The sequence below is a fragment of the Sus scrofa genome, chromosome 7 (genome assembly GCF_000003025.6).
Source record: "Sus scrofa isolate TJ Tabasco breed Duroc chromosome 7, Sscrofa11.1, whole genome shotgun sequence".
Classification (NCBI taxonomy): Eukaryota; Metazoa; Chordata; class Mammalia; order Artiodactyla; family Suidae; genus Sus; species Sus scrofa.
Genome location: NC_010449.5, coordinates 84,065,367 through 84,082,487, shown reverse-complemented (window position 1 = coordinate 84,082,487; position 17,121 = coordinate 84,065,367). Strand labels below are relative to the sequence as shown.

Sequence of the window (17,121 nt, the reverse complement as noted above, 5' to 3'; positions counted from 1 at the left end):
CTATTCAGTTCCAAAAGGTATATTAAGATGCTCTTATCTGGGCTCCCACTTGTCCTAAGTTTGAAAACACATGCCCTTACCCTGGAACTCATCACTCTTCCCATGGCGTTACGTTTTTAAATTACTTTTATTTTTAACTTCTTTTACATTTTAAGGTTTTATTAAAGTATAGTTGATTACAATGTTGTGATAATTTCTGGTGTACAACAAAGTCATTCAGTTATATACACACATTCTTTCTCAGATTCTTTTGCCATCTAGATTATCACAGAATATTGGGTAGAGTTTCCTGTGCTATACAGCTGGTCTCTGTTGGCATGGTATTATAGTTTTATTTAAGGCAGAAGTTCAAAAACAATGACACATGCAGGGGTGCAATCAAGAAACAGGTAAAATAGTTTGTGATAGCTATTCTTTTTTTTTTTTTTTTGCAGCTGTTCTTTGCACATAGTAGGTGAGCAATAGCAAAGACTCACAGAAGTTAATCTACTTCTTTGGAGCAATGTAATTTAGGCTCAAAAAAGCAGAAGAGAAACGAAAATGTCAAAGTGAAATCACATTGTTAAATTGTTTTTGTGTTCCTGGAGCCTATCCCATCCCCAATTCAAATGCCTGAACACAAAAATCAAGAGCAGGTTAGAAATCCTCATTGAGTAAAAGAAAGAATTTATTCCCTTTATATTGAGAGCACAAAGCAGACCGGGGTTCAATTCCTGAATCCAAGACCTGGGTTCAAGTCCTGAACCCATCATTTCCTAGTTGCAATTTTTGGAATGATTTATGTGAGTCCTTCAACAAACCTTGTGAGGATTTCAAAGGGGCACATGGTATTCAAGGCATTGGAGATGGGGCAACCTGCAACATGTTTCCTAGATGCCAATTTAGGTATTTGGTACATCAGTATTGCCCTATAAATCCTCATGTTCTCAAAATACAAACTGACTCTCTTGGGAACTAAAGGAGCTGTATGGAGCTGGCAGGGGCCAGGGATTTAAATATGGTGAGAAAACAATTTGTCATATGCATATGATTTATTTCAGGGGTCTCCTAAGGTTTTTAACTGTGGTATGAACTAAGCATTCTGCAGATAGGATATTTTTGGAATCTGCCTAGAGAAGGTGGAGAATAAGTACTTCATATGTTTCATGAGAGGATCATTGGGACAGGGTGTAACAACTTTTTATAAATTGCATCATGAATATAAGCATGTAAATATGTGGATATGGATCCATATACATGACTATGTGTATATATGATATGGTCAATATCAAGTGCATCTTCTTGTGTGTTTCAAGTTGCCATTATTTGAAAGCACTAAAGAAAATAAGCTCTAAGTTGTTCAACACATGAGATCAACTTTATATCCTGAAACTAATAGGCCACTGCACTAACACTTTTTTGGTAAGTATAATTATGTTTCCCTCAAATTTTTAATGTATTCTTTCTTGGGGTGTGCCTGTGCACATGTGTGCTTCCTTCTCTTTTTAAAAATACTCATTGCTGTTGATTTATTTGTTTGCTTTTTTGCAACATATTATGTGGGCTAAACCTTTGGTTAAGGCCAATTTATACAACATAGATCAACATTCACTTTTTGTAAGTTTAATTCTGGAGAGGTCTTTGGCCCATAGGCATTTGAATAGGCTTTGTGCATCCCCAGTGGAAGTTGTGACCCACCTCACAACCATAACACCATTTGCAACAAGAAACAAAACCATAAATACAGAGGTTTGGACTTTTAATGTCACTGCTGGGTGTTATTCTCACCCTTGGAATCTTCATTTTGGCATTTCCCCTCCCCTCAAATCCTTGAATACTAATGTAAAAAAGGAGAGATTTTGAAAGCAGTCTCCTGAGATGCCTTGCTGGAAATTTTTTTTTCTTTTTTTTCTTTTTTCGGGCCACACCTGCAGCATAAGCTAGGGGTAGAATGGGAGGTACAGCTGCCAATCTATGCCACAGCCATGCAATGTGGATCCTTAACCCACTAAGCAAGGCCAGGGATCGAACCCACATTCTCATGGATCCTTGTTATGTTCCTTTCTGCAACGCCACAATGGGAACTCCCAAGATTCTTTCAGCTTGGAGAAGACGTCTCACCATGACTCCTTCTGATTTGGTCTCACCACAGTCTAATTTCTTGCTGCAGGTGGTACACTTGGGCATTAAGTCTTATCAAAAACTTTTCTCTGATGGAGTACAGAACATAGCATGTATCCTGGCCAAACATGCTATTAATATCTGCAGGGAACTTTCACAAGTTTGTTAGGTAAGACCTTCCCCATAAATCTAACAGTTAGTCTTGGAAGACTATTGGCTTTTCAAGGTGCTCTTAACTAAAGCCCACTGCAAATATGCTGAATATTTCCTTTCACACCTGATTTTTTTTTTTTCAGAGTCTATGAACTCAGCACCTGGTAAAGCCATACTTGAAAAATAATTTAATGTCACATTCAGTTGGTTGTCAGTTGCAAGACCTAAAATTCTTTTGGGGGCATCTCAGGACACCTTGCTTTCATTTATTGTTAAGAAACATGACAGATAGTTGAAAGACTGAGCTTTTGGAAAAAAAGGCTGTTCTGGGGTTTAATTCTGAATTTGGGGGCTTTATTTAATCCCTGCAACTCAGCGTTTCTCATAAATGGAGTTCTATATACTATATTTAATATAGGTTTAGAATTATTGTAACTAAGTTAAAAATATATGTAAAGAGCCCAGAACAGAGTAGATCTTTCAAACATATAAAACACAAATCTATTGAATATAATTTTAAGGACTTTTTAAAGAAGAAGTTCTCTTATATGTCATTTTAATTGCTTTTCCTCTCTCAGCATGAGCCTTTTGGAAATTTGTCTAAAGTCTTAAAAACCTCTTCTCTCCTCTGTTACCATCAAGTCTGAAGTGACAGAAACTTTGCATTGAGAAAAGTAGGGCCAAGTTCTCAGAATGACAGTGGTTTTTTCCAATCAGACTTGAAAAGGTTACAACTGACTTAAAGGTGATGCTCATTTAAAATAATTTGAAAACTGGACATAGTCATTGGTTTCTGTTTATTTTATTTTACACACCACCCCCTTCTTCCCAGCAATTTTTCAGTATACTAAAAATAGTCTTAGCCCAAACCTAACTGAACTGGCCTTCTGATTTTTTCATTACACTTTACAGTGTTCTCACTGCTCTAAATCTCTGACTAGCATGCCAGAATGTTATAGAGAATGTGTTTTGTTTATTTGAACTAAGCCAATGACCTTTTCAAGCATTCTCATCATGAGCTGCATATTACATAGAGTACCTTCTGTGCATAATGAACAAATAGGATCAAATTCTGGGGCCCTATGGGATAAAACTACATTTCACTTAGGTCGTCAACTTTTTAAGGAGATGTTCTGCAGAACAGACAATGTTGACATGACATTATGGAGACACATCATGACAGGGTAGCATTTTGTCACAATGGTGATGTGTGAACTTCAGAAGACTTGGATCCCAAGTTTGGACACACTGCCAAGAATGTGGATTCCTTTTTAAAGTATCCAGATGTCTCATGTCTGTAGAACTGGGCTTTTAGAATTGTTTATTTGTTGGTTTATATCAGGACAAGAAAGAGTACATTGCCTTCTTGAATCTAATTCAAGTCACTTCCAGAGTCTGAGAAACATACTATACCTTCAGACACTTATTTTTATCTGCTCTGTGGTTGACTTTTATTGATGGGATCAAAGCTAGACCTATTTAAATGAACAAACAAATGAAACAAAGACAAAATCTCCTTATTTTCAGGAAAGTCAAAAAGTTAAATTTCATTTCATAAAAAAAGCAGAGAATGGAATAGAAGACTGGGGAGGGAGGGATTCAAAGCTGACTTTTATAACCTTGATGTTTCCCAATAAGCACTAAAGAAAAATCAAGCAAGACATTTGTGGCCTTTCTCCATTGTGTGCCTGATTGCATCACATGCTAGTTCTGCCTCAGTCATTTGTATACAGCTGCCTCTGTACAAAGATTCCGATGATGACCATCAGCAAAGGTAATGGGATTCCCGAGGTGCAAATTTAGCATTTGATTCTTTTTTACTGTTATTTGTCTAGAACATAAACAGCATAGATTTGAATACCATTGGAAAATCATGAACCGTTTTTCTTACCTACCTCCGTTCTTGAAAATTTGCCTGGCTTCAGGTCTTAAAACAGGGAGCCCGATGGTTTGATTTGGAAACTCATGTTCTTTAAAGATAGGGTTTTTTTTTTTTTTTTTTTTTTTTTTAAACTTGTTTGCTCCCTACAAAAATCCAGGCCACAAGGTGGCTTCTGCTTACTAAGCGTTACTTTATTTCATCCTTTCAGCAATGCCGTATCATTAAGGGTTGTGCTACCTTCTTTCTTTTTATGTAAGTGAGTCAGCCACTTTCCTGTGAAGATTAAATGAGATAATGCATGTAAATGTTTTATCTAACCTGCAATGTGCCATGCCACTATTAGATATTGTCAAAGCCCATGAATTTATAAGAACTCTCCAGTTCTAATAGATTTGCAGACTCAATGAGCTGCTAGAAGAGGACTGTCTGTCCTCATCAGAGAATGACTGGGGAGGGGGCAATAAAGAGCTAATTAGTGAAAATTTTATTCATTCTTGGGGGATTTCATTTTCATATTTATGGCATACCAATGAATAATAAGCCTTTACTGGCTTCCTGGCTTACCAAGACCTAGAAGTCAAGGTCCCAACAGATTGAGGCTGAATCTGGTAGCAGGGAAGAAGAAAAAGCTGGTCCCTCTCCCAGGAGATGTTGCAACTGGGAAAAAAAATGAGGATCCTGGCCTAGGAAGCAGTTTCTGGGAGAAAAAAATGAGGAACCTGGCATAGGAAGCAGTTTCTGAAGCTTGAAGCTAACTGAAAACTTTTCTCTAACTCTACGTATAATCACTGGCAGTATCAAGAGCAGAACATTTCCACGGGTTCTCAAGGAATAGAAGCAAATAGTACAGTAACAGAGAAAAGCAGGATGGGTTGCAGTGCTTCATGAACAAATCAGGCTCTGGTGATCAGGAAAGAAAGAGCCAGGTTTGGATAAACCCGGGAGGTGTTTGGGCAATGGTTAGTTGGAACTTAAGGAAAGGGTCCTCCTTTGCCTTAAAGGCCTATAATGTTGTGCTTATGCCTTAATTATATGATGTAGCTCCTCAGAGACGTGTGTATGAAGGTTAGCAAGACTATGATGCCATCTGTCAGCTGGCTGAAGAAAGCACTGGTCCTAGAAGCATGGAAAATGGAGTTTGGGTGATAATGAAAGTAGATAATCCTTTTGGGTTTTACATTTTCAGCAGCGCAATACCTGTGCTGGCATTCATCTGTCTAAAGATGCAAAGTTCTGATCTCAACCTGGTAGAAATGTAAATAATCCCCAAGCCTCTCTAAATCAAATTTCTAGGTCTATCTCATTCCCTGACCAAATAAACCCAACTTTTTAGTGAATGAAGCTTGGGCATCTGTGTATTTTTTTTTGTTTGTTTGCTTTTGTTTTTTAGATTCCCCAAGTGATTTTAATTGTAGTCAGGCTTGAGAAGCATTGATTTCAAAGTTCCAAGAAAAAAATTTGCAGAGGGATGCTATTCTATTCAAATAAATTTTCCCATTATTACTCAGTTGTCAGTTAGCTGAGAAGACACCTGGGAATGTGTCCAAGGGAAATTATTAGGAGGTGATTATTCTGGCAGGTAGAAACTAACATCATCTTGGTGGGTCTTATAATGTCATCACTTGCTACCAAAGCTTCAAGGTCCATTCCACCTTAAGAATGAAGAGGTAGCAGGTTAGGAAACCAATGTGGTCTGTTTCATAGGGCACATGAGGTGAATCTTGATTATACAAGAAGTCTCAAGGATAGGCTTCTCCTTTGGCCTTAATAACTCATAATCTCCAGACTTGCAAGGCTGCCTCCTTTTGAAATTAGCCAGGCTGTCAACCTCTCTCTCTGAAATTGCAGATGCCTACTGACTTTGTGCAAAGTGCATTGATGCTGCTTGTTTAAAGGCCACAGATGATACACATTTTATGCAGGGCTGGCATTGGAATAATATTGGAACACTGGAGACAAAGTTCCCTTAGTTTTGGTGCACATAATGACTAGTGCTCAAAGTGGAGACTGGATAGTTACAAAGGGATCAAGGATCTAGGAGATATTCAGATATTTGAAGGTAATCTGGACAAGGGATATGTGTAAGGAAAACTGTCATAGATTCCTGCAGCTGTCTTTTCATCTTTCTTTAGGTTCTGTGCTAGGGGCTCTCCCAAGTTCCAAAATTTATGAAAGAGATCGGCCAGAGGGAATTGGCCAGAAACTGGGTTCTAAGAGAGAACCAGAGGCTGATCTAGGAGGGAGCAGATCTCTAGAAATTTAGATGTAATGAGAGGTCCAAGAGTAACTGACTAGTGTATATCAAAGAAGGAAGGCAAAGTAGGGCTTCAGGGATGTCTAGCAACAGGTGTGGGGAGAGGTCTAAGACAGCAAACAGCATCGAATACATTTAGCAAAGCCAGTTGGAACATTAGTCTTGAGCACTAGATTCTAGGAGAACTTATTCTATGGTGCTTGGAACAGGAGTACCATAGAGAGAGCAAGGTATTGAGTTGAACTTGGGTTCAAGGGCAGAAGGAAGTATATTAATCTAGGCTAAGAGTCAAAGGCTTGCCCTGTGGAGTAAGCCCGGAGGCTGGCCTCTGGAAACAGGGACTAGATTTTGTCCAGTAGCCAAAAAGACTTTATGCTTGGCTGATGAACTTCTGGTCTATGGCTCCCTGAAATCCCCTGGCCCTGGGTTGGGATGATTTCCAGAGTCATTTCAGGGCTGGACCTGTAGGTTGGGGTTAAGTGGTTCCAGCTTCTAAGGTTAGAAATATACAGAGGCAGGAAGCCAAAAAGATCCTCACCATAAGAATTTTTTTGTAACTCAATTCTACTTTCCTCCCCAACTATAGTTTATTGATATGGACTTATTCTAAGAGCATGTTCAGAGGAAGAAGATTGACTAAAACTATTCCAAGTCAAACACAGGGGCTATAGCACTATGACCAAAACTAATGCTGAAAACAGTCAGATACATTTCATATTCTGTTATGCCTTGGAATATCTAGCTTTATGTGGGACACATAATATATTTTAAGTGCATATCAATACATACTAGAAAGCTGTAGCTATGATAGAGTTGTAATATTGACAAATGATATTTTAAAAATCACTCTTATTCCATTCCAACTTATTTTAAAGTATGTCCTTATTTAAAATGTCTTTTTTTTAATTTTGCAAAATTTCATTCTTATTTCTTACTTTCAAAGAAAACATTTTAAATATTTGGAAGCTGTTTTGCTGCCATATAGTTCATACACATGCACACACACACACACACACACACACACACACACACACACACACACACACAGCCATGAAACAACCAACATATTGCTGAGTTAGCAACTCAGTAACCAGTGCCATACATCCCTTTTGTATCAAGTTGTGCGCATTCTTAAAGTGATAATGGAACTAAATTTGGAGGGAACAGGGCCCATAAGTTTCAATTTATTTGTTTCACAATCACAGCCTCAAACTGAAGGGAAAATTATGCTGCAGTTTGATAAATAAAGCACTATACATTCACAAACAAAATGCAAAATGAAAACTTTGAGAACTTTAGATAATCAAGGATCTTAGATTAATTCCATCCATGGTTGAGAGTTTTTTGTTGTTGTGAATTTGCTGGAGAATTTAGTATGAAAGCCCTCTAACTAGTGTCTGATTATATCAGTGTCTCTATTTCCTTTTAGAACATACATCTGTTGTTGTGGGGGGTTTTCAGAGGGGAGAGTGCGGTTGTGGTTATTATGGAAATACGGCAAAACCAAATATTTTAAAGCAGATGAGAAGAACCCCACAGACAGTTGGCTCACAAATGTTGTATGCTTTCCACATCCAGGCACAAAGCAAGAAGCAGTAACAGCAGCGTTCCTGGTGGCCTCTGTTTTTATCTGTTTCAAACGCTGGACTGCTCTTGTTAGTTAACTGACTGGAGATTGTTTTTTCCCTTTATTCCCTCTCTCTCTTTTTTAATTGTTGTTACTCTGTTTTGCCTGAAAGCTGCAGTATCTCACTGTTCATTATTCCCGGTTCAGTCAAATCCTGTCCAAAATTAACTCATCATGTGCTGGACTTTTCTCTTGCTCTGTTTCTTTCTATGCAAGATGTATAGCATGGACCCCGTAGTAGCTCTTAAAAAGTTTGCAGATCCTGTATGAACAACTCTTTTAATTAGCTCAATGCTAATTTTATTTGCCTGGGTTTCTTTAATATTTACCATTTCTAACTAGTAGTGTTTCCAATTATTGACAAATCATTTTAAAATTCTGAAGTTCCAACACCATCAAACTTCAATTCTTTCTCTTTCTCTCTGTCATACAGTCCTAGTTCTACAGAATCTGTTTCAACTTGAGTTCCCCTTTTCTGTCCATTTTATTTTAAACTTTTAAAAAGAGCCTTCTGAGACTCCAAACGCAAGCTGTAAGACAGAGGGAAAAAAAATAAGTCAGTAGTCAATGAGGCACGAGAACTAGTTTCTTATATCAGCATCAGATTCCAGAGTCTTCAACTTGAATTAAATGCAGCCATCAGAGGAACCATAGAAATGAGAAAGTTGCTGTTATAAATTAATGATTATTTGCTGTGCACGTTACAGTGGCTGTTTGTTCCACATTTTATTGTGATGTTTTATTCTTATTCAGTGCAACAGTAATTGGGTCTTAAACATGATAAAGTATCTTAAAGCTGCACTGGTAGCTGAGCTGCCTACAGCAGGTTTTTAACTCTAGTTAAAGAAGGTTAATCAAAGCTAATGAATCTGTTTTATCCAATGCCACAAGTGGATCAAAAAAATATGCAGGAGGTGACTGGACTAAAATCCGGATTGTTCAGCTGGAAACACAAATACATTTTTAGCATAGTAATTCTGTAAGCATCTTTAATGGTCCTGGATTTGTATATGGCCTGTACCTGCAAGATCAATATTTATCTTTCTGATGCTCTCTCTCTTGCCATGAAAAAAAAATATATATATGGGCCTTATGAAAATACAGAAGAGGAAATGCAATCCCATGTACAGCCTTCAGTGTGAGACTATCAAGAGACTGTTGCATTCAGAAGTTCAGAATAGCTCTGCTCTTTATGAAAGAATATGAGGAGCCCCTAATAAGGCTAATTCATTAGAACAAGCGTTTGTTATTAAAACACACCACGCAGGACCACAGGCATCCAAGCCAGACAGTGTGGCAATTAAAGTTGCCTCCCTGCAAAATTCAGGCTGCTCACCAACTCTCGCCCATGAGTTCTGTTTTGTTTTCTTATTAGAAATGACTTTGGAGAATGCAAGTTTATCATTCGTCAGGCAGCAGAGGACCCATCCTTCTCTAGCCACGACACCAGTTTGCCCCCTTTCAGTAGGATTTAAAAAAAAAAAAAAGAAATTCCAATTCTCTGCCTGTGTCCTTTGGCTGGGCGAGGGAGCAAAGCTGCGAGCTGGAGAATCCACCTTGCTGCCTCGAACACTGCCTTGTTGCCTTGGAAAAAGAACTCACAGCGAGAGATCATCCTCCAAATATCTAAATTCACAGTGGTGGAGAGGTTTTCATCTTAATCCCAGCATTTACGGAAAACACACACACCCCCTCGTCTGCAGTGACACCTTTTCCCCTTGGCTGCTGGCAGTGCTTTGGAATGAGATTCATAGCAACTCAGAGGGCTGTTGCTGGCGTGGAAAAGCCCCCTGCCAATGAGACAGAAAGGAGGGGCGGGGGCACCATTGTGGCTTTCCCTCCTGCTCTCTTTTTCAACCTAAATAATATTTGTACTTTGGGGGAAGGGTGTGAAAATGGGATGGACAGAGGAAGCAAGGCAGAGTCCCCAAAAGCCAGGAACAGGAGGAAAAAAAAAAAAAAAAAGATCCCAAGGACTGAATCTAGCTTTGGTCCAGGGAGGCCTCCATCACAGGTTTCAAAAGCATATTTTTTTTTTTTCAGTTTCACCAGCCACAGCCCCCTTGATGAAAACTAGTTGCGAAATTCGGTGCCTGTTAGGCCTCAGCTAATTAGAAAAAATGGGCTTTTTTTTTCTTTTCCTTTCTTTCTTTAGCACCTTTTCTTTCAAGCATTTAGTCTCAGGAGGGGGATCCAGGCTCTTGGCCCGGCTGTTTTGAAAACACGCCTTTGAATGCCTCTCCCTAATTCACGCCTTTTGTTTTTCCGCTTTTGTGTTTGCCAGTTTGACCATATAACGTTATACATCTGGTGTATAGCTTGTTGGGGGCTTTTTTCTCCCAGGGATCCTATGCATTCCCTATAGGACCCTCCTGCGCTTCAATTTGAGCGATCTTGTAACAGAAAGGGGTAAAGAAGCTGGAGGAGGCTGGGGGGAGGGAGGGAACTGGGGAGGGGAGGAGGCCTGGGGGAGACAGAGAGAGAAATGAGTGAAACCTTAAAAAAAAAAAAAAAAAAAAAAAAAAAGTTGAAAAGAATTCTTTTGCTCTGGTCTTTTCTTCTCAGTGTTGCGACTGGACCCTGAGTCAGCCGGCGACAAGGCCTCGGTGGGAACATTGACGGGGCCACAGAATAGATAACTCATTGGAATTCTGGCAACATATTCGTAAATAAAACAAAAGTGGAGAGGCGGGATGGGGGAGGGCGCGTGTTTCTGGGGAAGCGCTGGGCTGCGCGGGGCTGGGGGACCCTTCCAGGGCCGGCTCCAGGACTCGCCTCTTCCAGGGGAAATCTAAGATGGTCAAAGGAAAGGAATTCGGACTGTTTTGCCCAGACTTGTTTAGCAGAGCTCTTGCAGCTGGAGATGTTTATTATTGCAGCGACGAGGGTGCTCTTGCAAACACACTCGCCAAACCCCAGAGAGCTGAAATAATCCGTCTTGTTTCTTCAGAGCAGCAGATGAGTTCTGTGCCTCTGAAGGGGTTTCTGTGAAAATAGGAACATACCTGGGCACGACTGACAATTTTTTCCACTGCTCCTCAGGTGGAAACGACCCCCCCCCCCAGGTTTAATCTGCAGTTATCTTTTCCAGCCCCTACCTCCCAGGCACCGCTTTGACAAAAACAACTTGGGGTTTCCTGGGAATGGCAGTATTTTTTGCATATTTCCTGATGTTTAAACCTCCCTGTCTTCTAGCTGTTTTTGCTGTTAATGCATATGATGAGTAATCTTCTGGCCAAGGTCTCAACTCAGTTTCCCCACCTGCAGAATGGACATAACAAAACACAGAATGGTCAGAAGTCTTCGTTTTCATATACTTTGAGATTTTTTTAAATCATGGTTTTATTTCAAATGAGTGCTATTTCACATATAAGACCCATTATAAATAAATATATTGTGCTTTGATTTGGGGTGAAATACAACCTAGAATCAATAGGAAGACAATATGTTTGTAGCTGGGGTTTCAAGCAGCAGCCTTCTCTTTTCTTTACTACTGAACGATTTCAAAAGCAATGCCAGGCATGAAAGCAAAACAAACTCATTTCAGTGCAAAGCTTATGAGTTATTTGTGTTTCCCTGAATTCAACAAGGGGGTGTGTGGGTAGGGAATTTGTTTTAAATATAGAAATGTAGAAAATACAACACACTCGGCAGAATATCTTGGAAGGTTCTACAGCTCAGGGTGCAGAGTTTACTAGTGGTGTGATGTAACTTGGGGATATAGTTATCAAAAGTAGTCAAGGAATATACTGTCAGAGATCTTACTAAAAACACCATTTTTTTTTGTTCATATATTTGTAACTCAGGTTACTAGCTGATTAACCCCTTGATAAGAGTTTCTTTAGGTAGAAATCTGTATCCCTGTCTGTCCTTAATCAAACTAGTCACCTGACCAGTAATGCAGATCCAAGGGTAAACACGACTAAATTAGAAAATTTGGGAAGGAAATGGTGAGATATTAAAAAAAAAAAATTTCACTGAGACACTTTGCTGTTCCAGTCAGACACATAATGATACAATGGGCTAATTTTCAAGAACTGTTTTTTCCTGAACATCAATCAGACTGGTAGAAAAACGCCTGCTATTCAACATTGAGATATACTGTAATTCCCTTGGAAAAATAACTTACGTTAGGGAACTATTTTGCTTAACCGAAAAAGATTCTATATTTACTCTGAGTTCCCTGCAAGGTTGTTGTCTGTTTTTTGTTTTTGTTTAAAATGATTGCAGAACATGGGGAAATAGGACCATCCTCAACTGCAACAAAAACAAAAAAACATGGACTTTAAAATTCTTCAATGAATTCCTTAGCTTCCAAATGTAAAACTGTCCCAGCAAGAATGTCACAAAGTGTAAGCACAGAAGGATCTGTATTTTACTGAAAACATTCACTCCATAACATCCAAAGAATACACAAAGAATGAGCTGCTCTTATTTATGTTACAATGTCTGTATTTATTATATTTTCAAGTACGCTTAACAATTGGATACCATTTTCTAAAAGGGTTCTTAGTCAGACTGAAACTCCTAACACACTCCTCTTCTCTTTTAGCCCACGAGTCTGGGTTTGAAGAAAAATATCCTTTATGTTTCTGTGAAGACTGGCTTTATTTCTAATTAAGTGAGAGTTTACAATTAGAGGTAAACCTGATGGCAGGTAGTCCGGCAGCAGCCTCGAAGTAAAAATGACAAATAGCAGTTCCCCACTTAAGAAAATAACATTCTGTTGATTGACCGACACCCTTTAAATTTTAGCTATTAACAACTCTTACAGAAACAGGAACTGCCAATAACAAACTTGATTTCCAACGTCCCCAAGGTAATAATAATCCACTAATTTGACTATATCCCAGCTGGCCCTCTGTAGCAGTTTCTAGCTGGTTTTTGAAGCGGTGAAGCCTTATCTTTCTTGGGGGGCGGGGGAACACAGAGAGGGTGGGCAGTGAAGTTTAGAAGGAGTGTGGAGAGAAAACACATGGAAATGTAATGTGAAAGTTTCTTGTTGCAATAAAGCTGTGAGGTTTGGCATGAAGACTGTTATCAGATGGTTCCTTTGACATTCCTTGAGCCTTTCAGTAAGTAAGACAAGCCTGAAGGATTAGGTTGTCAACTTCAGCCTGTCATCTTTGGGGAGGGAAAAAAAAAAAAAGGTTTTTTTTTCCTTTTCTTTTTTTTTTTTTTTTTCTTAGGCGCATCTTCTTTCACCAGCTTTTGAGACGGAAGGAGAGGTGGTTAAGGCGTAGAAGACAACTTCAACCCCGCGTTGATCACAAAGTTCCTGCTTTTTAAAGACAAGTGAGCCAGCCAAGCTGTAAGGCTAATCACCCTGGGCAAGTATGAGTTTATCTAAAGAGGATTTCATGTGGAACCCCCGGAGCCGGCCCGCCAAACGGATGACTGCACACTTTAAGAAAGTTAGTGGGCCTTCTCCCAATCAACTGTCAGGCCACATAAAAGGTCTGGAACGCGCTGACTTAAGCAAATGATATTTCGCCATCTAAGGAGACCAGAAGGCCCAAGATTTCGCTTTGTTGGAGCTGACAGGAAATATTGATACGTATCGAGTAACATTCCTGGTGGAAAAAGGAAGATGTGATTCTTTCGCCACTGTCTCTATTTACAAAACTGTCTTGTGCTTTGGAAACAAGGTGGGGGCAGGGGAGACGCCAAACCCAACACTTCACTTGGGACCTTTCCAGCGTTCCTGGGACGGCCATTTAGTGAAAATAGGACTCAAGCTCCACTCGTCTCTTTTTAAAAGCACAAAATGCACTGGGATTGGAATTTGCAAATTCTCTGAAGGTCTAGCCGACAGGTGGACTTTGTCCATCACCCTAAATCTATTCCTTATTAACCTCAAAAAGCTGCCAGGGTTTCTGTTGGTGTGTTATGATGCCAAAGTGTCTTAGAAATATCTGGCTTTCAAGTCTAAAGAGCAAGTGAACAGGTCCTAGGAAACAAAGTTCTAGTCTTGTCAGAAATAATGTTCATAAGCCTAATGGTTCATCACTTTCAGTATTTTAGCTGCTCGGGGGAGGGGTGGGAGGATGCATGATGCCCTGTATTGGTAAAGTCTGATGGGCAGCCCTGAGCCTTCACCGTAAAAATAAGGTGGGGTTGGAGGGTTTCATTTAAAAAGGGGCGGGAGGAACACCTTATTTTATCAGCGTATTTCAACATTCTCTATCAGTAATGTTGTGCCTGAGGTGATAGCCTTGAAGATGCTGGAGGTGGCAGTGTTAATGAAATACCCATTGGCATTAAGCGACATTTCTAGAATCCTGATAGTAGGACTAGAAAGGAAAGTGAAATGTGTAACAGCACAATAAACAAGGGAAACTGCTGAAAAGAACCTGCTTGTTCTGTGAGGAAGATCGCTTCCAGTTAAACAAAGAAATTTAGGGTCGTCTGCTTTTCATGAAAATCGCATACATATGGCCTTTGAAATTTGTCACTGAAGACGGTTTTGCTCTAAGGTAAAATTCACCACTTTATAGCTTTTCAGCTGCACATCTCTGGCTTTTTTTTTTTTTCTTCTCTCTTTTGGCCTGCAGCCCAATATGAATGTATGATCACTAGCACAATAGTTAGAAACATCTGAGTCTTTTTGAAGTGCCTTCAATGTTACAATGATGTGATGGTCGATTGCCTAGCCGTCAGTTTAGAAAAGAACTTCATTCTGCCCCCTAGTGGTAGAGATTAAAGTTTAATGACTACTTCATAATACATAAAGCCTCCTTCCCCCCACCCCCATCCCCATACTCTAAGAACGTAATGTAGTGCGGAAAGTACTAATGAGTTTCTTCTTAATCCGCAAAATGTATATTTTCACAGGAATATTACAGCCGAATGGACCGTTTTATAAACCACAGTGTCATTCAATATACCTTTCAGGCACTTAGCTGTGCTTTGCTGAATAATATGGACTGCCACTATAAATAGGCATTTTTCCCACTACCAGATCCCTCCTGGAAAAATTCTGGGACTTCTTAATGGGAGTTTCTTACCAAGGAGCATATGGCATTGCCAAAGTAATTGGGAAAAAAAAGTACACACACACACACAGACACACACACAGACACACACACACACACACACACACACACGTATTCAAAGAAAGCCAGGTACACCAAAGTATAGAAAGGGTTTGTGATGTCAACAATGTTTTTGATATGGGGAATGTTGATTACATCTAGCTATTTGGGAGCTGACCACAAAGTAGAAGGGATTTGTTTGGGCTTTTTTTTTTTTTTTTTTAAGTCCTGTCCTGGCTTTGTTTTACTTGTTTATGCATTTGTTAAAAACCATTCATGTAGATTTCATATCCTGCATGCTGGTGAGCATGTCAAAGCACATGAAATCAAGCCCTCATAACAGAGAAATCACCCAGTGTGCATGGATGTTTAGTCTTACACAAGTGAAAGCTCATGTAGGAGAAAGATGGAGAAGGCTGAGAAGGAGAAGGAAGAGGAAGAGGAAGAGGAGGGGTCCATGGAGAGAGGACAGGGCAGCTGGACCATGTGTAATGTAATGTGTCAGTGTGTGTCTGTGCCACTATTGTGCTGCTGATGCTGGAATGCCAGGAAGGTGCTACTTTATTGAATAAGGACCCATGTAAATTTGAGCTGTCGACATGGGATCACTCCTTTGGACAAAGAGAGAAGTTTTCTCCTTACCCATATTTGATTTCTAGTCACAGCTACATGTTTTTCTGAGTCCTTTTGCCACCAGGCTGTATCTAGGTAGCTGGGCAGGTTTTGGACACCCTTGTCTTTTCAGACTGGTTCTGCAGGTTTAGTTAGTACCTGGTTTGTGACAGTGTATGGACTGGCATTCCAAGACATGAAGTCAGGATTTTTTCAGGAAATAGGTTATGTCTATAAGGCTATCAAGTCATCATTAGTGTTTGTGAAGAAGCAGACTGGCTATTGTTTTATTTATGTCCACTGTGATAGGTGAATGCTTTACTCAAAGAGAATGGGTCAAAACAAAAATTAATACATTAGATGGATTTTTTTTATTATGAAGTATGTCCCCTAGGTTATAACCATGTCAATTTAATTCCTTTCTTTAAAAACTGCTCTGGGGAACCACGTGATCCACACAGGGCCAGAGAAACCCTCACTTCTTATCACTCCTCCTAGCTTTCTAGCTTCCCCCCACCCCCTGGGCTCCAAGTGGTTTGAAAGAGGCTGCTGACATTTCTGAGATTTGGAGTGGGGTTCTGGGAAGCTCTCGGCAAACTGGAAAGGGAGGAGGAAGAGGAGAAGGAGAGGAGAAAAGCATCCTCTGAGTAAGACCAACTCCAAAGCAGCTTGAGTCTCATGGGAGTTTAATTAGAGAAAGAATTTCAGCCCTGTTCACACAGGGAAGATTATTCATACTAGGAGATCTCAGATGCAAATTTTTTTTTTTTTAATAATAGGACGCCTAGAACATTTTGTGGTATATTAGGATTGCAGCCTTTCTTTCTCCTCATTGCAGAATTTCATTTCTGAAAACAACCCAAAATGTCACAGCTCTCCTGGTGTCACTGATGTGGCAGTTCCTACAACTCTGGCTGAAGGCAGCAAATGGGACTTGGATGACTTCTTTTTTTAACTCCAATTACATAGGTACAGATTATATATATATTTCAGTTTATGTTATTCAGCATTTTAATGATGTCCACAAAAGTACTTTCTAGAAATATATGGTTAAACATACAGAGAGAAAGGAGAGATTTCTGGGGTGAGAGATGCCTAAACAAATTATTTGGACCTAAAGAAATCATTTGGTTAATTTGTAACCAAAGAAAATCTACTGAAATTTAGAAAAGCTTTGGAGATACTTGGCTATATTGATTTTTAAAATCGAAGTGTATGGGAGTTCCCTTTGTGGCTCAGTGTAACAAACCTGACTAGTATCTATGAGGATGCAGGTTTGATCCCTGGCCTGGCCTCCCTCAGTGGGTTAAGGATCTGGTGTTGCCATGAACTGTGGTGTAGGTCACAGATTTGGCTTGGATCCTACATTGCTGTGGCTGTGGTGTAGGCGGGCACCTGCTCCTCCAATTAGACCCCTAGCCTGGGAACTTCCATATGCCACAGTGAGGTCCTAAAAAGC

At 39.7% G+C, this 17,121-nt stretch overlaps 1 long non-coding RNA gene across 2 annotated transcripts; it reads left to right on the top strand.

Annotated features, from left to right (window-relative positions):
• Nucleotides 3,909–17,120, top strand: LOC110261615. Of its 2 annotated transcripts, none has more exons than XR_002345972.1 (2): nt 3,909–4,027; nt 13,206–17,120. It is a non-coding gene; the product is annotated as an uncharacterized LOC110261615 (long non-coding RNA). The 2 variants fall into 2 exon arrangements; XR_002345973.1 differs by lacking the exon at nt 3,909–4,027 and adding an exon at nt 12,440–13,091.